The sequence below is a fragment of the Triticum aestivum genome, chromosome 3B (genome assembly GCF_018294505.1).
Source record: "Triticum aestivum cultivar Chinese Spring chromosome 3B, IWGSC CS RefSeq v2.1, whole genome shotgun sequence".
NCBI lineage: Eukaryota > Viridiplantae > Streptophyta > Magnoliopsida > Poales > Poaceae > Triticum > Triticum aestivum.
This window is the reverse complement of record NC_057801.1, coordinates 802,214,460-802,238,808: the sequence shown is the minus strand read 5'-3', so window position 1 is coordinate 802,238,808 and position 24,349 is coordinate 802,214,460.

Here is a 24,349-nt window from a genome sequence, read left to right as displayed (position 1 = left end):
GAGCCGGCAAGAAACGCCCCGGCCGAGGAGGACGCCGCGGCAAGGCCAAGCAGCGGCAAGGAGATAGACCTCCCCGCGGCCGCAACAAGGATGAAGATGACGACGACGATGAAGATATGGATGATGACGAGGCCGATGAGCAGGAGTTCCAGAAAGCCACAGAGGTCCTGTGCGTTGACGGCGGTGCTTCTCTGTATACTTCACACCACCAGCACAAGCGGTGGGTGCGGGAAGTCAATGCGGCAGAACCACCCATCGAGTCACGCAAGCCTCTGAAATGGTCCAGCACGCCTATCATCATTGATATTGAGGACCACCCTGATCGCATAACTGCGGTCGGGTGCTTGCCTATGTTGGTTTCACCAACTATCCGCAACCTCAAGGTCACTAAGATGCTAGTTGATGGCGGGGCCGGCTTGAACCTGATCTCCTCCGCGGTACTCCAGAAACTCCAGATCCCTGATGGCGAGCTCGAAGAGACCGGCACATTCCAAGGAATCAATCCGGGAAGGAGGAAGCCGAAGGGAAAGATCACGTTGCTGGTGACATTTGGCAGCGAGTTGAACTTCAGGACTGAGAGGGTCACTTTTGACGTTGTTGACTTTCCATTGCCTTACAATGGGATACTCGGTCGTCCAGCACTTGCCAAATTCATGGCAGCCTCTCACTATGCATACAACATGCTGAAGATGCCAAGCCCGATAAGTGTCATCTCTGTCCCTGGCGACAAGAAGGATGCTCTTATCTGCGCCGACAAGATCTACCAGGAAGCAGCAGCCGCAACAGATCGCAAGTCACTTGCCGTTGAAGCTCCCGTGGCGAAGAAGAAGACCAAGTCCGGCAAGAGTTCTGATGCCCACTCCGGCAAGCGCACCTCTTCGGAGTGCTGCGCTACCGTCGAGGACGCACCATCGAGCTCCACCGGCAAGTGTAAGAAGAAAATGGCAGCTCCACCAGAGACCAAGAAGGTTTCCGCCAAGGAGGATGGCACTGGTGGTACCTTCACCATCAGTGCCACTCTCGACCCTAAATAGGAAAGCGCGCTCGTTGCTTTCCTGCGGGCGAACGTCGACGTATTTGTGTGGCAACCGTCTGACATCCCCGGTGTTCCCAGGAAAGTAATCGAGCACCATCTTGCCGTCTGTCCTCATGCGCGGCCCGTCAAGTAGAAAGTTAGGAAGCAGGCAGTGGAGCGCCAAGAATTCATCGCAGAAGAAATCAAGAAATTGGAAGCAGCAGGCCTTGTCAGAGGAGTGCTCCATTCTACGTGGTTGGCCAACCCTGTAGTCGTGCGCAAGGCAAACGGGAGATGGAGGCTTTGTATCGACTTTACCGATGTCAATAAAGCTTGTCCCAAAGACCCATTTCCCTTGCCGCGCATCGACCAGATTGTTGACTCCATGGCCGGATGTGACTTGCTTTCATTTCTTGATGCATACTCAGGATACCATCAGATCTTCATGGCAGAAGAGGATGAGGAGAAGACCGCATTCATCACCCCATGTGGCACATACTGTTTCGTACGGATGCCTTTCGGTTTAAAGAATGCCGGTTCAACATTTGCAAGGGTAGTCCATGACACTTTTGAGCCGCAAATGCACAGAAATGTGGAAGCCTACATGGATGACATAGTGGTCAAGAGAAAGGACAAGGCGACTCTGATTCAAGATTTAGACGAAACCTTTGCAAATCTGCGCAAGATCAACCTCAAGCTTAACCCCGAGAAGTGTGTGTTTGGAGTCCCCTCCGGCAAGTTTCTCGGGTTCTTCATGTCTCAGCGGGGAATTGAGGCCAATCCCGACAAGATCAAGGCCATTGAGCAGATTGAAGCACCAAAGCATGTCGAGGATGTACGAAGACTTGCCGGTTGCGTAGCTGCTCTCAGCAGGTTTATCTCTAGGTCTGCTGAGCGCGCCCTGCCATTTTTCAAAATATTGAAAAAGGCAGGTCCAATGAAATGGACCCCGGAAGCGGAGGCTGCGCTGCAGGACTTAAAGCGATACCTGTCCTCCACTCCAACACTTGTCGCACCTAAGCCACAAGAGAAGTTGCTGCTATATATAGCGGCAACCAATCAAGTGGTTAGTGTTGCGTTAGTAGCAGAGAGGGAGGTGGATGATGAGCCAGCAACCATGGCAGACGAATCCAGCGACAAGCAGGGGACTTCATCGGCAAGCTCTGGTCCCGACAAAGATGGATCTGCGCAGGCGCGTGAGAAGATGCAGAAAAGAATGGTGCAGCGCCCAGTTTACTTTGTCAGTTCCCTTCTGCAGGGGACTAGGTTAAGGTACTCTGGTGTGTAGAAATTGCTTTTCGGCCTTCTCATGGCCTCGAGAAAGCTGCGCCACTACCAAGCACATGAGATCACAGTCGTCACTCATTTTCCGCTGAAGAGGATACTGCAAAATCCAGAAGCAACAGGCAGGATTGTCGAGTGGGCACTGGAACTGTCAAGCTTTGGCCTCAAGTTTGAGAGCACTTCGACTATCCAAAGCAGAGCATTGGCGGAGTTCATAGCAGAATGGACGCCAACACAAGATGAAGAAATTCCAGAAACGAGCATCCCCGTCAAGGAAGGAAGCAAAGAGTGGCTGATGTACTTTGATGGTGCCTTTTCGCTGCAAGGCGCCAGTGCGGGCGTGCTACTTGTTGCACCCACCGGAGAGCACCTCAAGTACGTAGTCCAGATGCACTTTCCCAAGGAGCAAGCAACGAACAATACCGCAGAGTATGGAGGTTTGCTTGCCGGTCTCAGGATCGCAGCAGACCTTGGGATCAAGAAGCTCATTGTCAGGGGTGACTCACAACTTGTCGTCCACCAAGTGAACAAGAATTATCAGAGTCCATTGATGGAAGCTTACGTTGATGAAGTGAGAAAGCTAGAAGAGCACTTTGACGGCCTACAGATGGAACATGTTCCAAGAGCTCAGAACGACATTGCCGATGGCCTGTCGAAGTGCGCCGCACTTAAGTTACCTGTGGAACCAGGGATCTTTGTGCTCAAACTGACTCAACCATCTCTAACGCCATCAACTGGACAGAGCAAGAAGAGGAAGTTGATTTCTAGTGACTATTTTCCGGCAGAGCTCCCCGAAGCCACCGCCAAGAAGGTCCTCAAGATCAACACCAAGGGTGCTGAGGAGCAGTCTGCTCCGGCAAGCCCTAGGGTTTGTTCCGTTGAAGCAGACGCTCCCGACAAGTTTTGCTCCGGCAGGCTTGCCGGGGAACGTCAAGCTCTGGCTAAGCCGCAGGTTCTCGACGTAGAAGCGGATGTTCTTGCAGCAGCAGATGTGCCTTTAGTCCTTGTTGTCGAGCCGCAAGCTCCAGCATGGGCACAGCAGATTGTCCGTTTCCTTCAGACAGGAGAACTTCCCAAAGAGCAAGAAGAAGCGGAAAGAGTAACCCGGCAGTCAAGTATGTACCAGTTTGTCGACAACACACTATACAGAACAAGACTCAACGGCGTGAAATTGAAGTGTATTCACCAGGAAGACGGACAAAAGCTGTTGGCAGAGATACATGGAGGCATATGTGGTCACCACATTGGCGCAAGAGCACTTGCTGGCAAAGCGTTCCGGCAAGGTTTGTTTTGGCCGACAGCCCTCCAGGATGCAACTGCACAAGTAACCAAGTGTGAAGCGTGCCAGTTCCATTCCAAGCAGATACACCAGCCAGCTCAAGCTCTCCAGACGATCCCGTTATCCTGGCCATTTTTGGTCTGAGGGCTCGACATCCTCGGCCCCTTTCCCCGAGCTGTCGGGGGCTTTGAGTACTTGTACGTTGCAATCGACAAGTTCACAAAGTGGCTAGAAGTGGAAGCAGTGAGGAAGCTGACAGCACAGTCAGTAGTCAAGTTCTTCAGGTCGATTGTTTGCCACTTCAGGATCCCTAACAGGATCATCACCGACAACGGCACGCAATTCACGAGCCGCACCTTCATGCAGTACGTCCAAGATCTTGGCACCAAGGTCTGCTTCGCTTCTGTTGCTCATCCGAGAAGTAACGGTCAAGCGGACAGGGCGAATGCTGAAGTGCTGCGCGGGCTCAAGACTAGGACTTTCAACAGGCTGCACAAGTGCGGAAAGAACTGGATTGAGGAGCTGTCGGTGGTTCTTTGGTCGGTCAGGACGACGCCAAATCGAGCCACTGGCCAGACACCTTTCGCTCTAGTCTATGGAGCAGAGGCAGTTCTCCCCACGGAACTCGTATACGGGTCACCTCGAGTGCTCGCTTATGATGAGCTTGAGCAAGAGCAGTTGCGACAAGATGACGCGCTGCTCCTTGAGGAGGACCGTCTTCAGGCCGCTGTACGAGCTGCTCGATACCAGCAAGCTTTGCGCTGCTACCATAGCCGCAAATTTAATGCCAGAAGTCTCGAGGAAGGCGACCTTGTTCTTCGGCGCGTTCAGTCCGCCAAGAATTCCAACAAGTTGACGCCAAAGTGGGAAGGCCCTTACCGGGTGAAACGAGTCACTAGGCCTGGCGCTATCCGCCTTGAGGCCGAAGATGGCATTCCGGTGAGCAACTCCTGGAACATTGAGCATCTTCGTAAGTTTTACCCGTAAGGCACGGTTGCCGGAACATGTTCCGGCAACCACCTTTTGTACAAGTCTTGCCGATGTTGCATGTAATCCTTTGTACGAAGCCGGGCGCAGACCCCGTGCATAAGTAAAGCTCATGTGCTCCGCACATCTTGTCAATTTCATGCTTTCTACTTTTCTTTGCATGCGTTATCTGACACTTTGTGCAGCGCCTACCCCCGGTAAGCAATAACGAGCCGTAAGGCCCCATATCTTTATTTTCTCTTCTTTCTCTTTCTCAAAGAAGGGAAGGTTCCCTCGCCCACAAGTTTGCCGGGGGGAAAGGAGAAGATAATGGTGTGGACCAAGCGTCGTTCGAGGAAGTTTCGCCTTACCGGGAAGCAAACGACAGAAAAGCTAAGTTGCTAAAGTTTGAGTAATCAGTTTTAAAATTTTAAGTTATCTTCCTCGAACGACCGTGCTTTGTATGGAAAACCTGTGCGCGGAGGAACCAACTCGTAGCTAGTTGCGCCCTTACTTTGTTTCGAGTCCGCTCAACAATTTCAGTGAGTTGCGACTAGTTGCGACAAGGTTTCTTGTCGGTAGCGGCACCGCCAGCAGGCTGCTGACGTCCCGCACTCAGCGCTCGCGGCTAAGGTGCCTGCGCCGACAAGTTCCCTAAAAGCGTAGGGCAAAAACATACAAAGGAAGGAATCAAATAAAGGAAATAACATAGCAATCGCTACCCAAAATAGAGTCATATTATAAGATAGCTTGTCGCAGCTCTAACAGATTGTTCTCATAACATGACCAGCAGCGACACGAAAAAGAGAAAATAGGCGGCCTAATCTACGCGATCGCCCTCAACCCTCTTGATCCCGCTCACCTTGTCCATAATGGGTGCGACAAGGGTCTTGAGCGCTTCCAGATCAGCATCCGGCGGCAAGGTCCTGAGGACGTTGGTGAGGTTGAGGCCTGGGTTGCGGAAGGCCACCTTCACCAGCACCTTTTGAAGAGCTCCCGCACAGATTTTGCGCGACTCGTCGGCCAGCTGCTTTGGGATCTTCTCCCGGAGTCGCTGGAGGGCCGTCGCCACGCCTTTGAAGAACAAGCTAAGCTTGGCGCTGGGTTGGAGGTGCTCATCGGAGGAATACCCGAGATCCTCCATCCCCAGCTGCGCCAGCTCCTTGTCGATGGTTGCGGCAACATACACGAGACCCTCGGTCCAGTGCTCCACGTTCTCCCTAAAAGTGTTCTGGGCGGCAGCAGCACTGGCCAGCAGCGCCTCGTCGACCTTGATCTTCTCCTTCAAGGCCACCTCCTGCTCCCTGGCGCCGTCCAGCGTCTTGGTCAAAGTAGTCAGCTTCAACTCAAGATCTGCGTTGGAGTCCTTAGCGGCGCTAAGCTCCTTGCTCCTCTCAGCGAGACGACCCTGCAGCTCGCCATGGGTGTAGGCGTCCTTCTCGCGCTCATGCTTGAGCGCAGCAAGCTCCTCGCCGCTCAGCTTGAGATCGGCCTCCAGCTGCGCCACCTTCGTCTCCAGCTCCTTCTTGGTGGCCTCGGCAGCTGCGGCAGCATTCTCTGCTTCCTTGAGAGCCCCGCCGAATGTTTGCTCGCGCACGGCAAGCTCCTCCTCGTGGCTGTCAACGTTAACCTTCCGTTGCGCCAACTCGCCTTCCCGCGCAGACAGCTTCTCGGCAGCAAGCCGCTGTTGCTCTTCAACTTTAGCCTTCTCGAGGAGGAAGGCTTTCCGCTCCTCGGCGAATTGCTCCTACTCCTTTGCCAGGGACCGGAGAGCTTCTTGGTTGAGGCCCAGAGCTCCTCCGCGCGCTTCTCGATGTCCACTCCCGCCTTCGCGACAAGCGCTTCTCGAGATACCAGCTTGGCCTGTCGAGCGCGGTAGAGCGACAACAGCTTCCACAGCAGCTGCTCCTCCTCAGGCTCGCCGCTGCTGCTGCTCGGCGCGTCTACCAGCGTCAGCCCAGCGGAGGCGAGCAACTCTTCATCAAAGATTTCTCCTTCGATCGGCGCCCTGGAGCTCGACGCCCATGGGAGCTTGATGAAGATGCCATCGGCGGCCTTCAAATAGGCGCCGGGCTGGGGCTCTTCGGAGCCTGACGCTGCAGCAGCGGCGGAGGGATCGACGGTTGGCGTAGCGCCTGACGCTCCTGCGGCCTCGGGACCGTTAGTGCGATCGTCGGACCCCTCGCCAGCTCCTGCGGCGGCAGCTTTGGCGGCCTCTTCGCCGGCGGGATCATCGGCGCCGGCCTCTTCTTCGGTGGCAGCGGCATTGTTAGTATTGCCGCGCGCGTTCTCATCGCCGGCGACCTCGGTTTCCATCGGCTCCGTGGCAGATGGACCTGACGACCGGAAAAGGGAGAAGAGTCAAGCCAATATTCAAAAAGAAAATCAGAAGAAGAAGAACCCAAGGGAAGTTTTCAAGCAAGAGGATTACGTGTACTAGGATCTACAGTCGTGGTCTCCGCCACCGAGGGGTCGTTGGTGCTGTCCCTTGCTGGAGAACTGCCCCTTGCCGGAGACTTCTCCCTTACCGGAAAATTGTCCCTTGCCGGAGAACGCTCCCTTGCCGGGGAATCCTCCCTTGGCGGTGTAGTCGAAGCAGAGGGCATGTCGGGAGCGGCTTCCGGGCACTCCTGGTGAGACTGCTCTGCTCCTACGCAAACCAAGAATCAGATGTCAGCAAAGAAAGAGCACCCATGCGCGCCTAACAGCAGGAAGTAAACCATATACTTACGCTGGAGGCTGCGCTGGGGGCTGCTTTGGGGAATAGTTGTCGGGTCCGGCAAGGTGGTCTCGGACACACCCCCTGCTGTCGCGGTGGGTTCATCCTCGATGACAATCACCGGGACCTTGGCACTCTTCGCCGCTCTCTGGGCTAGAGTCCTTAAAAGGAATGGGTTCAGAGTAAAGCAAATCAGATACAAGACAAAACAGCAAGAATTGAAGAACTACAAGTACATCAAAGAATCTTACTCTTCCTCTTCCTCGTCGGAGCTGAGCGCGGAGAGGTCAAAGTCCGGCCCACCTTCGGCGCGACAAGGCGGAGGAGTAGGTTCCCTTAGCCGCTTGGCGGGAGCAGAAGCGGTGGTCCGGGAGGGCCCCGCTCCAGTTGCCGCAGCGGCGTGAGGTGCTCCCGCGGCAACAGTGCCTGCCACGGTGGAGCGCATCGCGCGGCGCGGCGGCTGTTGACCCGTCTACGGCCCCGCTACGTCCACTGCCTTGCGGAGACACCTTCTTGGTGGAGCTGGAGGCTCCGCTTGCGGCGAGCTGTCTGAAGGTGAGAAAGAGGAGGAGTCGATCTTCAACGAGTCGCTCGCGCCCTCAGCGGGCTCGCTCGACTCAGGTTCAGGCCCGACAAGCTCTCCCTCGCCGGCAAGCTCCTCTCGCTCGACAAGGCTTGCCGCCTCTGCTGCCTCTGCCTCCTCCACGGTGAATCCAAATTCGCCCGCGGCAGAGGCTGCCGCCGCCTCTTCCAGCCTAGTGGCGATGCGCTGCATCTCCGCATCGGTGGTGTCGCGAGTAAGGCTCTTCTGTTCATCGGAGCGGACCGGCACTTCTGCTAAGCCGTCAAAGGACTCCTGCACGACATCGTCTGTAGGCTCTTGCCAAGTTGGAACAATTCCATGCGAATCGCACAGCGGCATCATTGCACGGATGCGGTCGAGCGAGGAGTTGTTGCACAGCGGAACGACACCCCTCGGCAACATGAACGCTTCGGGATGTTGAGGATCGCGCTTGAACAGTTCCAGGAGCATCGCGTCTAGTTCCAGGACAATGAAGTTGAAGTTGAGGCCCGGGCGCAACCTCATGATATCCGCCGCATTCTGGAACTCCCAGGCGGGTCTCCTCCTCTCCTGTAGAGGGGCGATGCGGCGGCGAAGAAAATCTGCGCCAACGGCGCCTACGGTGAGCCCGGCAAGCCTGAGGCGTAGGATCCGGGTGACGGCAATCTTCAGCCTATCGTCTTCCGGGGCCACGTTGCTCCAATCGTTGCCGCGCGCTACTGGGGCTTGGCGCTGGGCGGTAAATGGCTGCGGGTTCTCCTCGACAATCCAGCACCGGTCTGCTCTCCATTCCTCCCACTTGCTGCGGAGCTCTCCCTCTAGATAAGCTTCCTTCTTGCCAGCTCTCGAGATCTAGGCGATTCTGCCGGATAAAGGCTCCCCTCTCTCAACTCGGGGTATAAAGAAGTGGCGAAAAAGAGCTACATTTGGATAGACTCCGACAAAGTTTTTGCAGAGATGTGCGAAAACTGCCATGGTCAGAACGGCGTTGGGGGTGAAGTCAAGGAGGCGGAACCCATAGGTGTTCATAATATCACAGAAAAACTCAGAAAGGCAGGCAGAGCCCGCAGTAGAAGAACAACGCGAAGAAGGGATATCCATTCGGAGCTAGTTCCGAAGCGGCAACTGAGAGTACCTTCGTGCGCGGATGCGCTCGCGTCTCCGTCGACCAGAAGAGGTAGTAATACTCCCTCAGCTCCTTCACGGCGAGCTGAGGGGGGAAGATTGTCCGCTCCTTTCGCAGCGTCGCGAGCCGCTGCGCTTCGGCCGACTTCACAACCTTCCCGGCTTTCGGAGCCATGGCGGAGGTGGTGAGAGAGATCGACGGCATTGGTGGTGCCGGTGGCGATGGGGGGCGGAGCGCTGCTCTCTCTCAGCTTTGGGAAGAAGGGGGGAGCGGCGGAGGTTTTTGAGATTGGAATAGCGACCGGCGAGATGGGCGAACTGCCCCTGTTTCCCCTGCTTATAAAGAGGGAGGGGGCAGACGTTCCATCTTTCCGAATAAAGAAACCACCCACGATCTCTCCCACGACGCCGCATTCGACGCATGCCGTTCGAGGAGGGCGCGTAGGATACAGAGTGAGATACGGCGTAACCCAGGCCGCGCGTGCCTGTGCCCTGTTTTGGGCCTGGCCCAACAGCGCTCGGCACCGTGTGTGGCCCAGGCCCGGGGGCTCCTGTCGGTGTACTAGAGTAGGGGTACCCTAGTATCCCGAACTTGTGCACGGGCAGTGGCAACACCCCGCGGCAAGGCTTGCCGGGTGACCGCCAAGGTCCTCCGTGGTTCCTGTGGAGCCATTCAAGAACAAAGTATTCAAGCCAAGGAGACAAGGCCCCGGCAAGAGGAGCTTGCCGGGAAGGCCAACCAAGGCATCTCAAGGAACATTCCGCGACGCGCCACGCGTCCCGGTGAGGCCCGGTGAGTAACAAGCTTCTGGACACGACAAGACAACGACCGCGGCAAAGCGCTTGCCGCGGCAAGCTACCACTCTGTACCCACGCTCCAGCACATCCACCAACGTGTCGCCCTTGGGCCTTTCCAGGCGCGCGTGGCAAGAGGCTGTGCAGCCAGCGGTGCGTGGTGGCAAGTGACGCTGACAAGATTGCCATCGTGGCGAGCGGTGGCGTCCCTGACGGTCCCTTTTTGCACTATTTGGGCGACGTAGACGGGCATTTAATGCCTTTGTCCCCTACCGTCAGGGTTAGGTATGATACACTGTACAGGTAGTTGTACCAACCGCAATTCCTTTTCCATTTTTACCCTTGTCTACGTAGCCACCGGTCGGAAACCCCTTTAGCATATAAAAGGAGGCCCATGCGCAACGTAGAGGGGGGTTGAAAGGCAGAAACACACTCACGCTTGGTCTCGTTAGCAGCTAGTGTGTACTGTAGCACTCAGCGCTCCCGAGAAAGAACTCAATTCACTCAGACATGCAGCAGTAGGAGTGTTATCTCTCCGGAGAGCTCCAAAGCTGGGTAAACTGCTCGTGTGCTTCGCCTCGATCCGCTCTTCGTGCGATCTCCGCCCCCCGCCGAACCGAAAGGGGCTCGGTCCGCCGATCCCATAGGTGTTCGTGGATTAGCTTCCCCGACATCTTTGGCGCACCAGGTAGGGGGCGTTGAGGTTGTGTGAACCTGATCCGGCGTTCACACGAGCTAGATCTTCATCTTCTTCATCGACATGCCACCGAAGAAGAAGGCTTCGGCGGCAGCTATTCCGTCCACGTCGATCCCACCACCACCGAAGCAAACGGGTGGTGGGGTAGACGCCGGCGGAAGAACGGACATTGACGAGGGAGCTCACGATGCTGCCAGGTCCAAGGACAAGGCTGCGCAGACCTCGGCGTCCGTACATGCACCGCGCCCATCTCAGGAGGCGCGGGACCGACAGCGTCATGGTATTCGCAGGGCCATACGTTCGTTGGACCAAGATCGAGCTGGTGGATCTCGGGGTGCTCAAGACCAGCATGCACGCCAACATGCTGGCATGAGCGAGACACGGTCGCCTGGACGGGATACTGCTCCTTCTAACATAGTTAGAAGTCCGAGCATATCCCGCTCCTTGCACCGTTCGCCACTGCCGCCCACCACTCCAACAGAAGCTTTGGCGCAATCTCAACTGCTCCTGGATTACCCTCCAACGGCAAACAAGATCGATGAATGGAGGGCCACCATTCAGAGTCTCATTGGCTTCGCCAACGGCGACACTCCGCGGCAGCCGAGTACACCGCTGTCGCGGCAGGACTGCCGGGCACGAGCCGATGGCGACGAAACCGGTGGGGGTGCAACCACCATGCACTCTCCTCCCCGAAGGCCAAGATCGCCGACTCACCGGATCCACCTCGACAGCGACTCCACCGCATCATCAGATCCACGAGCTCGTCGCGATCAGCTCCAAGTTCTTCACGAACGACAGCAAGAAGACACTCGAACTCGCATCGAGCGCCGAAGAGAAGCGCGGCGCCAATCGGACCAGCGCGCTGGGCCTTCTGTCGACATGCATCCACCAGGGGAACCAGGCAACTTGCCGTACGCGGTAGGTTGCCCTGCGTTCACTCGTGAGCTGCGGCATGTCCAGTGGCCCAACACGAAGAATTTCAAGCCAGACGTACCAGAGAAGTATGACGGCAAGTCGCATCCGTCGAAGTTCCTCAGCATCTACACCATCGCGGTGCAAGCTGCCGGGGGGCGGGACGACAAGATCCTGGCCAACTACTTCCCGCTGGTGCTCAACCCCAATGTCAGATCCTGGCTCATGCACTTGCCGAACACCTCCATATCCTCCTGGGCAGACCTATGCCATCAGTTTGTCGGCGCCTTTACAGGCGGCCACAAGCCTCATGGCCAAGAGAGCGACCTTCATCTGCTCGCCCAGAAGGAAGGAGTGCCCCTGCGCAAGTACATTTAGAGATTCAGCCGCGTACAGCACAACATCCCAGATGTCCACCCTGCCGCGGTAATCAGCGCGTTCCATCAGAACGTGCGAAACCGCAGGATGCGGGAGGAGATGGTGATGTGCAAGATCAGAGACGTCAGTGAGCTATATGCCCTGGCCGACAAGTGTGCACGTGCTGAGGAAGGGAGGAAACTCCCCGGAGAGAATACAGAAGCAGGAGGATCTGATAGTGAGGAGGCTGCCCCGACAAAGAAAAACCAGCGGCGGAACAACAGGAAGAAGAAAGGCAAAGATGTGCTAGTCGTTGAGCAGTCCGGCAACGGAGGTGGCGCCAAGAAAGCCAAAGCTGGTAGCTCCGGCGAGGAGATTGCCACAGGCACCAACTACCAGGCTGTGGCAGTCGTCGACAAACAGGACGACACCAACAAGCAGTACTGCAAGATCCACCGCACCAAGGGCCATGACCTCCAGAGCTGCAAGAAGGTCGAGCACCTTGTCGAGCAGCAAAAGGCTGAATATGAGCGACGCGACAAGGAGAAGGCCCAGGAAGGTGCTGGAGGAGCCGGCAAGAAACGCCCCGGCCGAGGAGGACGCCGCGGCAAGGCCAAGCAGCGGCAAGGAGATAGACCTCCCCGCGGCCGCAACAAGGATGAAGATGACGACGACGATGAAGATATGGATGATGACGAGGCCGATGAGCAGGAGTTCCAGAAAGCCACAGAGGTCCTGTGCGTTGACGGCGGTGCTTCTCTGTATACTTCACACCACCAGCACAAGCGGTGGGTGCGGGAAGTCAATGCGGCAGAACCACCCATCGAGTCACGCAAGCCTCTGAAATGGTCCAGCACGCCTATCATCATTGATATTGAGGACCACCCTGATCGCATAACTGCGGTCGGGTGCTTGCCGATGTTGGTTTCACCAACTATCCGCAACCTCAAGGTCACTAAGATGCTAGTTGATGGCGGGGCCGGCTTGAACCTGATCTCCTCCGCGGTACTCCAGAAACTCCAGATCCCTGATGGCGAGCTCGAAGAGACCGGCACATTCCAAGGAATCAATCCGGGAAGGAGGAAGCCGAAGGGAAAGATCACGTTGCTGGTGACATTTGGCAGCGAGTTGAACTTCAGGACTGAGAGGGTCACTTTTGACGTTGTTGACTTTCCATTGCCTTACAATGGGATACTCGGTCGTCCAGCACTTGCCAAATTCATGGCAGCCTCTCACTATGCATACAACATGCTGAAGATGCCAAGCCCGATAAGTGTCATCTCTGTCCCTGGCGACAAGAAGGATGCTCTTATCTGCGCCGACAAGATCTACCAGGAAGCAGCAGCCGCAACAGATCGCAAGTCACTTGCCGTTGAAGCTCCCGTGGCGAAGAAGAAGACCAAGTCCGGCAAGAGTTCTGATGCCCACTCCGGCAAGCGCACCTCTTCGGAGTGCTGCGCTACCGTCGAGGACGCACCATCGAGCTCCACCGGCAAGTGTAAGAAGAAAATGGCAGCTCCACCAGAGACCAAGAAGGTTTCCGCCAAGGAGGATGGCACTGGTGGTACCTTCACCATCAGTGCCACTCTCGACCCTAAATAGGAAAGCGCGCTCATTGCTTTCCTGTGGGCGAACGTCTGACATCCCCGGTGTTCCCAGGAAAGTAATCGAGCACCATCTTGCCGTCTATCCTCATGCGCGGCCCGTCAAGCAAAAAGTTAGGAAGCAGGCAGTGGAGCGCCAAGAATTCATCGCAGAAGAAATCAAGAAATTGGAAGCAGAAGGCCTTGTCAAAGGAGTGCTCCATCCTACGTGGTTGGACAACCCTGTAGTCGTGCGCAAGGCAAACGGGAGATGGAGGCTTTGTATCGACTTTACCGATGTCAATAAAGCTTGTCCCAAAGACCCATTTCCCTTGCCGCGCATCCACCAGATTGTTGACTCCACGGCCGGATGTGACTTGCTTTCATTTCTTGATGCATACTTAGGATACCATCAGATCTTCATGGCAGAAGAGGATGAGGAGAAGACCGCATTCATCACCCCATGTGGCACATATTGTTTCGTACGGATGCCTTTCGGTTTAAAGAATGCTGGTTCAACATTTGCAAGGGTAGTCCATGACGCTTTTGAGCCGCAAATGCACAGAAATGTGGAAGCCTACATGGATGACATAGTGGTCAAGAGCAAGGACAAGGCGACTCTGATTCAAGATTTAGACGAAACCTTTGCAAATCTACGCAAGATCAACCTCAAGCTTAACCCCGAGAAGTGTGTGTTTGGAGTCCCCTCCGGCAAGCTTCTCGGGTTCTTCGTGTCTCGGCGGGGAATTGAGGCCAATCCCGACAAGATCAAGGCCATTGAGCAGATTGAAGCACCAAAGCGCGTCAAGGATGTACGAAGACTTGCCGGTTGCGTAGCTGCTCTCAGCAGGTTTATCTCTAGGTCTGCTGAGCGCGCCCGGCCATTTTTTAAAATATTGAAAAAGGCAGGTCCAATGAAATGGACCCCGGAAGCAGAGGCTGCACTGCAGGACTTAAAGCGATACCTGTCCTCCACTCCAACACTTGTCGCACCTAAGCCACAAGAGAAGTTGCTGCTATATATAGCGGCAACCAATCAAGTGGTTAGTGCTGCGTTAGTAGCGGAGAGGGAGGCGGATGATGAGCCAGCAACCACGGTAGATGCATCCAGCGACAAGCAGGGGACTTCATCGGCAAGCTTTGGTCCCGACAAAGATGGATCTGCGCAGGCGCGTGAGAAGATGCAGAAAAGAATGGTGCAGCGCCCAGTTTACTTTGTCAGTTCCCTTCTGCAGGGGACTAGGTCAAGGTACTCTGGTGTGCAGAAATTGCTTTTCGGCCTTCTCATGGCCTCGAGAAAGCTGCGCCACTACGAAGCACATGAGATTATAGTCGTCACTCATTTTCCACTGAAGAGGATACTGCAAAATCCAGAAGCAACAGGCAAGATTGTCGAGTGGGCACTGGAACTGTCAAGCTTTGGCCTCAAGTTTGAGAGCACTTTGACTATCCAAAGCAGAGCATTGGCGGAGTTCATAGCAGAATGGACGCCAACACAAGATGAAGAAATTCCAGAAACGAGCATCCCCGTCAAGGAAGGAAGCAAAGAGTGGCTGATGTACTTTGATGGTGCCTTTTCGCTGCAAGGCGCCGGTGCGGGCGTGCTACTTGTTGCACCCACCGGAGAGCACCTCAAGTACATAGTCCAGATGCACTTTCCCAAGGAGCAAGCAACGAAGAATACCACAGAGTATGAAGGTTTGCTTGCCGGTCTCAGGATCGCAGCAGACCTTGGGATCAAGAAGCTCATTGTCAGGGGTGACTCACAGCTTGTCGTCCGCCAAGTGAACAAGAATTATCAGAGTCCGTTGATGGAAGCTTACGTTGATGAAGTTAGAAAGCTAGAAGAGCACTTTGACGGCCTACAGATGGAACATGTTCGAAGAGCTCAGAACGACATTGCCGATGGCCTGTCGAAGTGCACCGCACTTAAGTTACCTGTGGAACCAGGGATCTTTGTGCTCAAACTGACTCAACCATCTGTAACGCCATCAAATGGACAGAGCAAGAAGAGGAAGTTGATTTCTGGTGACTATTTTCCGGCAGAGCTCCCCGAAGCCGCCGCCAAGAAGGTCCTCAAGATCAACACCAAGGGTGCTGAGGAGCAGTCTGCTCTGGCAAGCCCTAGGGTTTGTTCCGTTGAAGCAGACGCTCCCGACAAGTTTTGCTCCGGCAAGCTTGCCGGGGAACGTCAAGCTCCGGCTAAGCCGCACGTTCTCGACGTAGAAGCGGATGTTCCCGCAGCAGCAGATGTGCCTTTAGTCCTTGTTGTCGAGCCGCAAGCTCCAGCATGGGCACAGCAGATTGTCCGTTTCCTTCAGACAGGAGAACTTCCCGAAGAGCAAGAAGAAGCGGAAAGAGTAGCCCGGCAGTCAAGTATGTACCAGTTTGTCGACAACACACTGTACAGAAGAAGACTCAACGGCGTGAAATTGAAGTGTATTCACCGGGAAGACGGACAAAAGTTGTTGGCAGAGATACATGGAGGCATATGTGGTCACCACATTGGCGCAAGAGCACTTGCCGGCAAAGCGTTCCGGCAAGGTTTCTTTTGGCCAACAGCCCTCCAGGATGCAACTGCTCAAGTAACCAAGTGTGAAGCGTGCCAGTTCCATTCCAAGCAGATACACCAGCCAGCTCAAGCTCTCCAGATGATCCCGTTATCCTGGCCATTTTTGGTCTGGGGGCTCGACATCCTCGGCCCCTTTCCCCAAGCTGTCGGGGGCTTTGAGTACTTGTACATTGCAATCGACAAGTTCACAAAGTGGCCAGAAGTGGAAGCAGTGAGGAAGGTGACAGCACAGTCAGCAGTCAAGTTCTTCAGGTCGATTATTTGCCGCTTCGGGATCCCTAACAGGATCATCACCGACAACGGCATGCAATTCACGAGCCGCACCTTCATGCAGTACGTCCAAGATCTTGGCGCCAAGGTCTGCTTCGCTTCTGTTGCTCATCCGAGAAGTAACGGTCAAGCGGCGAGGGCGAATGCTGAAGTGCTGCGCGGGCTCAAGACTAGGACTTTCGACAGGCTGCACAAGTGCGGAAAGAACTGGATTGAGGAGCTGTCGGTGGTTCTTTGGTCGGTCAGGACGACGCCAAATCAAGCCACTGGCCAGACACCTTTCGCTCTAGTCTATGGAGCAGAGGCAGTTCTCCCCACGGAACTCGTATACGGGTCACCTCGAGTGCTCGCTTATGATGAGCTTGAGCAAGAGTAGTTGTGACAAGATGACGCGCTGCTCCTTGAGGAGGACCGTCTTCAGGCCGCTGTACGAGCTGCTCGATACCAGCAAGCTTTGCGCCGCTACCATAGCCGCAAATTTAATGCCAGAAGTCTCGAGGAAGGCGACCTTGTTCTTCGGCGCGTTCAGTCCGCCAAGAATTCCAACAAGTTGACACCAAAGTGGGAAGGCCCTTACCGGGTGAAACGAGTCACTAGGCCTGGCGCTGTCCGCCTTGAGGCCGAAGATGGCATTCCGGTGAGCAACTCCTGGAACATTGAGCATCTTCGTAAGTTTTACCCGTAAGGCGCGGTTGCCGGAACCTGTTCCGACAACCACCTTTTGTACAAGTCTTGCCGATGTTGCATGTAATCCTTTGTACGAAGCCGGGCGCAGACCCCGTGCATAAGTAAAGCTCATGTGCTCCGCACATCTTGTCAATTTCATGCTTTCTACTTTTCTTTGCATGCGTTATCTGACACTTTGTGCAGCGCCTACCCCCGGTAAGCAATAACGAGCCGTAAGGCCCCATATCTTTATTTTCTCTTCTTTCTCTTTCTCAAAGAAGGGAAGGTTCCCTCGCCCACAAGTTTGCCGGGGGGAAAGGAGAAGATAATGGTGTGGACCAAGGGTCGTTCGAGGAAGTTTCGCCTTACCGGGAAGCAAACGACAGAAAAGCTAAGTTGCTAAAGTTTGAGCAATCAGTTTTAAAAATTTTAAGTTATCTTCCTCGAACGACCGTGCTTTGTATGGAAAACCTGTGCGCGGAGGAACCAACTCGTAGCTAGTTGCGCCCTTACTTTGTTTCGAGTCCGCTCAACAATTTAAGTGAGTTGCGACTAGTTGCGACAAGGTTTCTTGTCGGTAGCGGCACCGCCAGCAGGTTGCTGTCGTCCCGCACTCAGCGCTCGCGGCTAAGGTGCCTGCGCCGACAAGTTCCCTAAAAGCGTAGGGCAAAAACATACAAAGGAAGGAATCAAATAAAGGAAATAACATAGCAATCGCTACCCAAAATAGAGTCATATTATAAGATAGCTTGTCACAGCTCTAACAGATTGTTCTCATAACATGACCAGCAGCGACAAGAAAAAGAGAAAACGGGCGGCCTAATCTACGCGATCGCCCTCAACCCTCTTGATCCCGCTCACCTTGTCCACAATGGGTGCGACAAGGGTCTTGAGCGCTTCCAGATCAGCATCCGGCGGCAAGGTCCTGAGGATGTTGGTGAGGTTGAGGCCTGGGTTGCGGAAGGCCACCTTCACCAGCACTTTTTGAAGAGCTCCCACGCAGATTTTGCGCGACTCGTCGGCCAGCTGCTTTGGGATCTTCTCCCGGAGTCGCTGGAGGGCCGTCGCCATGCCTTTGAAGAACAAGCTGAGCTTGGCGCTGGGTTGGAGGTGCTCATCGGAGGAATACCCGAGATCCTCCATCCCCAGCTGCGCCAGCTCCACGTCGATGGCTGCGGCAACATTCACGAGACCCTCGGTCCAGTGCTCCACGTTCTCCCTAAAAGTGTTCTAGGCGGCAGCAGCACTGGCCAGCAGCACCTCGTCGGCCTTGATCTTCTCCTTCAAGGCCACCTCCTGCTCCCTGGCGTCGTCTAGCGTCTTGGTCAAAGTAGTCAGCTTCAACTCAAGATCTGCGTTGGAGTCCTTGGCGGCGCTAAGCTTCTTGCTCCTCTCGGCGAGACGACCCTGCAGCTCGCCATGGGTGTAGGCATCCTTCTCGCGCTCACGCTTGAGCGCAGCAAGCTCCTCGCCGCTCAGCTTGAGATCGGCCTCCAGCTGCGCCACCTTCGTCTCCAGCTCCTTCTTGGTGGCCTCGGCAGCTGCGGCAGCATCCTCTGCTTCCTTGAGAGCCCCGCCGAATGTTTGCTCGCGCGCGGCAAGCTCCTCCTCGTGGCTGTCAAGGTTAACCTTCCGTTGCGCCAACTCGCCTTCCCGCGCAGACAGCTTCTCGGTAGCAAGCCGTTGTTGCTCTTCCACTTCAGCCTTCTCGAGGAGGAAGGCTTTCCGCTCCTCGGCGAATTGCTCCCGCTCCTTTGCCAGGGACCGGAGAGCTTCCTGGTTGAGGCCCCGAAGCTCCTCCGCGCGCTTCTCGATGTCCACTCCCGCCTTCGCGACAAGCGCTACTCGGGATACCAGCTTGGCCTGTCGGGCGCGGTAGTGCGACAACAGCTTCCACAGCAGCTGCTCCTCCTCAGGCTCGCCGCTGCTGCTGCTCGGCGCGTCGACCAGCGTCAGCCCATTGGAGGCGAGCAACTCTTCATCAAAGATTTCTCCTTCGATCGGCGCCCTGGAGCTCGACGCCCAGGGGAGCTTGATGAAGACGCCATCGCCGGCCTTCGAGTAGGCGCCGGGCTGGGGCTCTTCGGAGCCTGACGCTGCAGCAGCGGCGGAGGGATCGGCGGTTGGCGTAGCGCCTGACGCTCCTGCGGCCTCGGGGCCGTCAGTGCGATCGCCGGACCCCTCGCCAGCTTCTACGGCGGTAGCTTTGGCGGCCTCTTCGCCGGCGGGGTCATCGGTGCCGGCCTCTTCTTCGGTGGCAGCGGCGTCGTTAGTATTGCCACGCGCATTCTCATCGCCTGCGACCTCGGTTTCCATCGGCTCCGTGGCAGATGGACCTGACGACCGGAAAAGGGAGAAGAGTCAAGCCAATATTCAAAAAGAAAATCAGAAGAAGAAGAACCCAAGGGAAGTTTTCAAGCAAGAGGATTACCTGTACTAGGATCTACAGCCGTGGTCTCCGCCACCGAGGGGTCGCTGGAGCTGTCCCTTGCCGGAGAACTGCCCCTTGCCGGAGACTTCTCCCTTACCGGAAAATTGTCCCTTGCTGGAGAACGCTCCCTTGCCGGGGAATCCTCCCTTGGCGGTGTAGTCGAAGCAGAGGGCATGTCGGGAGCGGCTTCCGGGCACTCCTGGTGAGACTGCTCTGCTCCTACGCAAACCAAGAATCAGATGTCAGCAAAGAAAGAGCACCCATGCGCACCTAACAGCAGGAAGTAAACAATATACTTACGCTGGGGGCTGCGCTGGGGGCTGCTTTGGGGAATAGTTGCCGGGTCCGGCAAGGTGGTCTCGGACACACCCCCTGCTGTTGCAGTGGGTTCGTCCTCGATGATAATCACCGGGACCTTGTCTCTCTTCGCCGCTCTCTAGGCCAGAGTCCAAAAAAGGAATGGGTTCAGAGTAAAGCAAATCAGATACAAGACAAAACAGCAAGAATTGAAGAACTACAAGTACAGCAAAGAATCTTACTCTTCCTCTTCCTCGTCGGACCTGAGCGCGGAGAGGTCGAAGTCCGGCCCACCTTCGGCGCGACAAGGCGGAGGAGTAGGTTCCCTTAGCCGCTTAGCGGGAGCAGAAGCGGTGGTCCGGGAGGGCCCCGCTCCAGTTGCCGCAGCGGCGTGAGGTGCTCCCGCGGCAACAGTGCCTGCCACGGTGGAGCGCATCACGCGGCGCGGCGGCTGTTGACCCGTCTGCCACCCCGCTACGTCCACCGCCTTGCGGAGACGCCTTCTTGGTGGAGCTGGAGGCTCCGCTTGCGGCGAGCTGTCTGAAGGTGAGAAAGAGGAGGAGTCGATCTTCAACGAGTCGCTCGCGCCCTCAGCGGGCTCGCTTGACTCAGGTTCAGGCCTAACAAGCTCTCCCTCGCCGGCAAGCTCCTCTCGCTCGGCAAGGCTTGCCGCCTCTGCTGCCTCTACCTCCTCCATGGTGAATCCAAATTCGCCCGCGGCAGCGGCTGCCGCCGCCTCTTCCAGCCTAGTGGCGATGCGCTGCATCTCCGCATCGGTGGTGTCACGAGTAAGGCTCTTTTGTTCATCGGAGCGGACCGGCACTTCTACTAAGCCGTCAAAGAACTCCTGCACGATGTCGTCTGCAGGCTCTTGCCAAGTTGGAACAATTCCATGCGAATCGCATAGCGGCATCATTGCACGGATGCGGTCGAGCGAGGAGTTGTTGCACAGCGGAACGACACCCCTCGGCAACATGAACGCTTCGGGATGTTGAGGATCGCGCTTGAACAGTTCTAGGAGCATCGCGTCTAGTTCCAGGACAGTGAAGTTGAAGTTGAGGCCCGGGCGCAACCTCATGATATCCGCCGCATTCTGGAACTCCCAGGCGGGTCTCCTCCTCTCCTGCAGAGGGGCGATGCGGCGGCGAAGAAAATCTGCGCCAACGGCGCCTACGGTGAGCCCGGCAAGCCTGAGGCGTAGGATTCGGGTGACGGCAATCTTCAGCCTATCGTCTTCCGGGGCCACGTTGCTCCAATCGTTGCTGCGCGCTACTGGGGCTTGGCGCTGGGCGATAAATGGCTGCGGGTTCTCCTCGACAATCCAGCACCGGTCTGCTCTCCATTCCTCCCACTTGCTGCGGAGCTCTCCCTCTAGATAAGCTTCCTTCTTGCCAGCTCTCGAGATCTAGGCGATTCCGCCGGATAAAGGCTCCCCTCTCTCAACTTGGGGCATAAAGAAGTGGCGAAAAAGAGCAACATTTGGATAGACTCTGACAAAGTTTTTGCAGAGATGTGCGAAAACTGCCATGGTCAGAATGGCTTTGGCGGTGAAGTCAAGGAGGCGCAACCCGTAGGTGTTCATAATATCACAGAAAAACTCAGAGAAAGGCGGGCAGAGCCCGCAGTAGAAGAACAACGCGAAGAAGGGATATCCATGCGGAGCTAGTTCCGAAGCGGCAGCTGAGAGTACCTTCGTGCGCGGATGCGCTCGCGTCTCCGTCGACCAGAAGAGGTAGTAATACTCCCTCAGCTCCTTCGTGGCGAGCTGAGGGGGGAAGATTGTCCGCTCCTTTCGCAGCGCCGCGAGCCGCTGCGCTTCGGCTGACTTCACAACCTTCCCGGCTTTCGGAGCCATGGCGGAGGTGGTGAGAGAGATCGATGGCGTTGGTGGTGCCGGTGGCGATGGGGGGCGGAGCGCTGCTCTCTTTCAGCTTTGGGAAGAAGGGGGGAGCGGCGGAGGTTTTTGAGATTGGAATAGCGACCGGCGAGATGGGCGAACTGCCCCTGTTTCCCCTGCTTATAAAGAGGGAGGGGGCAGACGTTCTGTCTTTCCGAATAAAGAAACCACCCACAATCTCTCCCACGACGCCTCATTCGAAGCATGCCGTTCGAGGAGGGCGCGGAGGAAACAGAGTGAGATACGGCGTAACCCAGGCCGCGCGTGCCCGTGCCCTGTTTTGGGCCTGGCCCAACAGCGCTCGGCACCGTGTGTGGCCCAGGCCCGGGGGGCTCCTGTCGGTGTACTAGAGTAGGGGTACCCTAGTATCCCGAACTTGTGCACGGGCAGTGGCAGCACCCCGCGGCAAGGCTTGCCGGGTGACCGCCAAGGTCCTCCGTGGTTCCTGTGGAGCCATTCAAGAACAAAGTATTCAAGCCAAGGAGACAAGGCCCCGGCAAGAGGAGCTTGCCGGGAAGGCCAACCAAGGCATCTCAAGGAACTTGCCGCGACGCGCCACGCGTCCCGGCGAGGCCCGGTGAGCAACAAGCTTCCGGACGCGACAAGACAACGACCGCGGCAAAGCGCTTGCCGCGGCAAGCTACCACTCTGTACCCGCGCTCCAGCACATCCACCAACGTGTCGCCCTGGGGCCTTTCCAGGCGCGCGTGGCAAGAGGTTGTGCAGCCAGCGGTGCGCGGTGGCAAGCGACGCTGACAAGATTGCCATCGTGGCGAGCGGTGGCGTCCCTGACGGTCCCTTTTTGCACTATTTGGGCGACGTAGATGGGCATTTAATGCCTTTGTCCCCTGCCGTCAGGGTTAGGTATGATACACTGTACAGGTAGTTGTACCAACCACAATTCCTTTTCCATTTTTACCCTTGTCTATGTTGCCACCTGTCGGAAACCCCTTTAGCATATAAAAGGAGGCCCATGCGCAACGTAGAGGGGGGTTGAAAGGCAGAAACACACTCACGCTCGGTCTCGTTAGCAGCTAGTGTGTACTGTAGCACTCAGCGCTCCCGAGCAAGAACACAATTCACTCAGACATGCAGCAGTAGGAGTGTTATCTCTCCGGAGAGCTCCGAAGCTGGGTAAACTGCTCGTGTGCTTCGCCTCGATCCGCTCTTCGTGCGATCTCCGCCCCCCGCCGAACCGAAAGGGGCTCGGTCCGCCGATCCCATAGGTGTTCGTGGATCAGCTTCCCCGATAGAGAGTGTGTGAATAGAGCATCCCTAGCAAGCAAGCGCGGAAGCTCCGGCCTATATATAAGTAGTGGGGTAGTTTTCCTTTTTCACTCCATCTGAACAATCGTTTAAAATTGTGTACTACTACATGCCAGGTCACGGTTTTTTTAGTTATTGATTGTTTTTTGAGATAGCAACCCGCTTGTTCCAACTGGTGTTACGGTGTGCCAGGTCGCACTTTGTATCGTTCAAGTCTGGTTCTACAAGTCCCTCCATTAAATGAACAACCACCCCCCCGTAAAAATTGCGAACAAGCCCATGGCTAAAATTAGAGGAAACGTGGGTTGCCCCAACATGCATTATTATTTATATTTTCTACTCCCTATGTTCCAAAATATAAGTCTTTTTTATTAGCCACACCTAAGACAAGAATTTCTTTTATTAGCAGTGAACCCCACATGTCATAGACACAAAAATTGTGGCAAGATTCCCTTAGGCAAGCCAAAGTGTGTCTAACAATTTGAGCAACTCAGGTTAGGCAAGTGTGGCAAGTGTGGGAAAAATAATGTTGCAACATAAGACAAACATAGTCACGATCCAAACAGCCCCGTGATTTTTTGTGACATGCATGAAAATTTGGTTAGTTAAATTTATTGTCAAAATTTGGCAAGGTGCATCAAATCAACACATGCAAGTATCAAAAGGAAAGTCACAGCATGCATGAATGCGTTGTACTCCATCCGTTTCCAAATATAAGTCTTTTTAGAGATTGCAACAACTGACTACTCCCTCCATTCCTAAATGTAAGTCTTTTTAGGGATTCCACTACAAACTACATACGGATGTATATAGACATATTTTAGAGTGTAGATTCACTCATTTTGTTCCGTATGTAGTCCATAGTGAAATCTCTAAAAAGACTTATATTTTGGAACGGAGAGAGTACATACAAAGTAGAATATGTCTACTCCTACATATGAAGTAGCCCATTTGAAATGTGTAAAAATACTTTTATCGAGTGCAGTGCTTTGATGTGTCGCGTCAACTCGTACAAGACCGAGAAATTTGATTACTACGACGCCCTCTCCCTCGTGGACTGAGCTTCAGTGCCTTAACTGCACCTGCCTTTGGCTACATGACAGGTGGGCCAACCACCTGTTGGGCCCACCTGTCATGGACACAAAGGCAGGAGCAGTAAGTAGAAGCTTTCACTACACGCTATCCCTCCCGCGCGAGGTGGACGGACAAGCAGCAGGGGATTCGATACTGTAGAAGTAGGAGTAACATCATTGTTCGTCTTCTCGAAGAGGCGAAGAGCCAAGCGCAAACCGAACGTGGCAGTTGCGAATGCTCGCGTGGTGCGGTTCCTTGGAGTACTAGCCAGGCTCTTGCATGAGACAAAATTGCTATTGTTTAACAATTAAACTCCATTATCCATTGGTTGATACTCATTCTGCATAGGTCCACGCCTTAGCACCGTTTCCTCCTGGGGTCACCAATGTTTATTTGCTAATTAATAGCATTCCATGCAATGAACTAGCCATTGCAAGTTATTAAAAGCATGCACACCTCTCATCTCTTATTGGTTGATACGTATGTCAAGAAACAAGAAACAAGGTAGAAGTTAATGCACCGCACCTAAGTGTTTTGGGACTATTTGGTTTTCGTAAGATGACTTACACACCTAGACGGAGG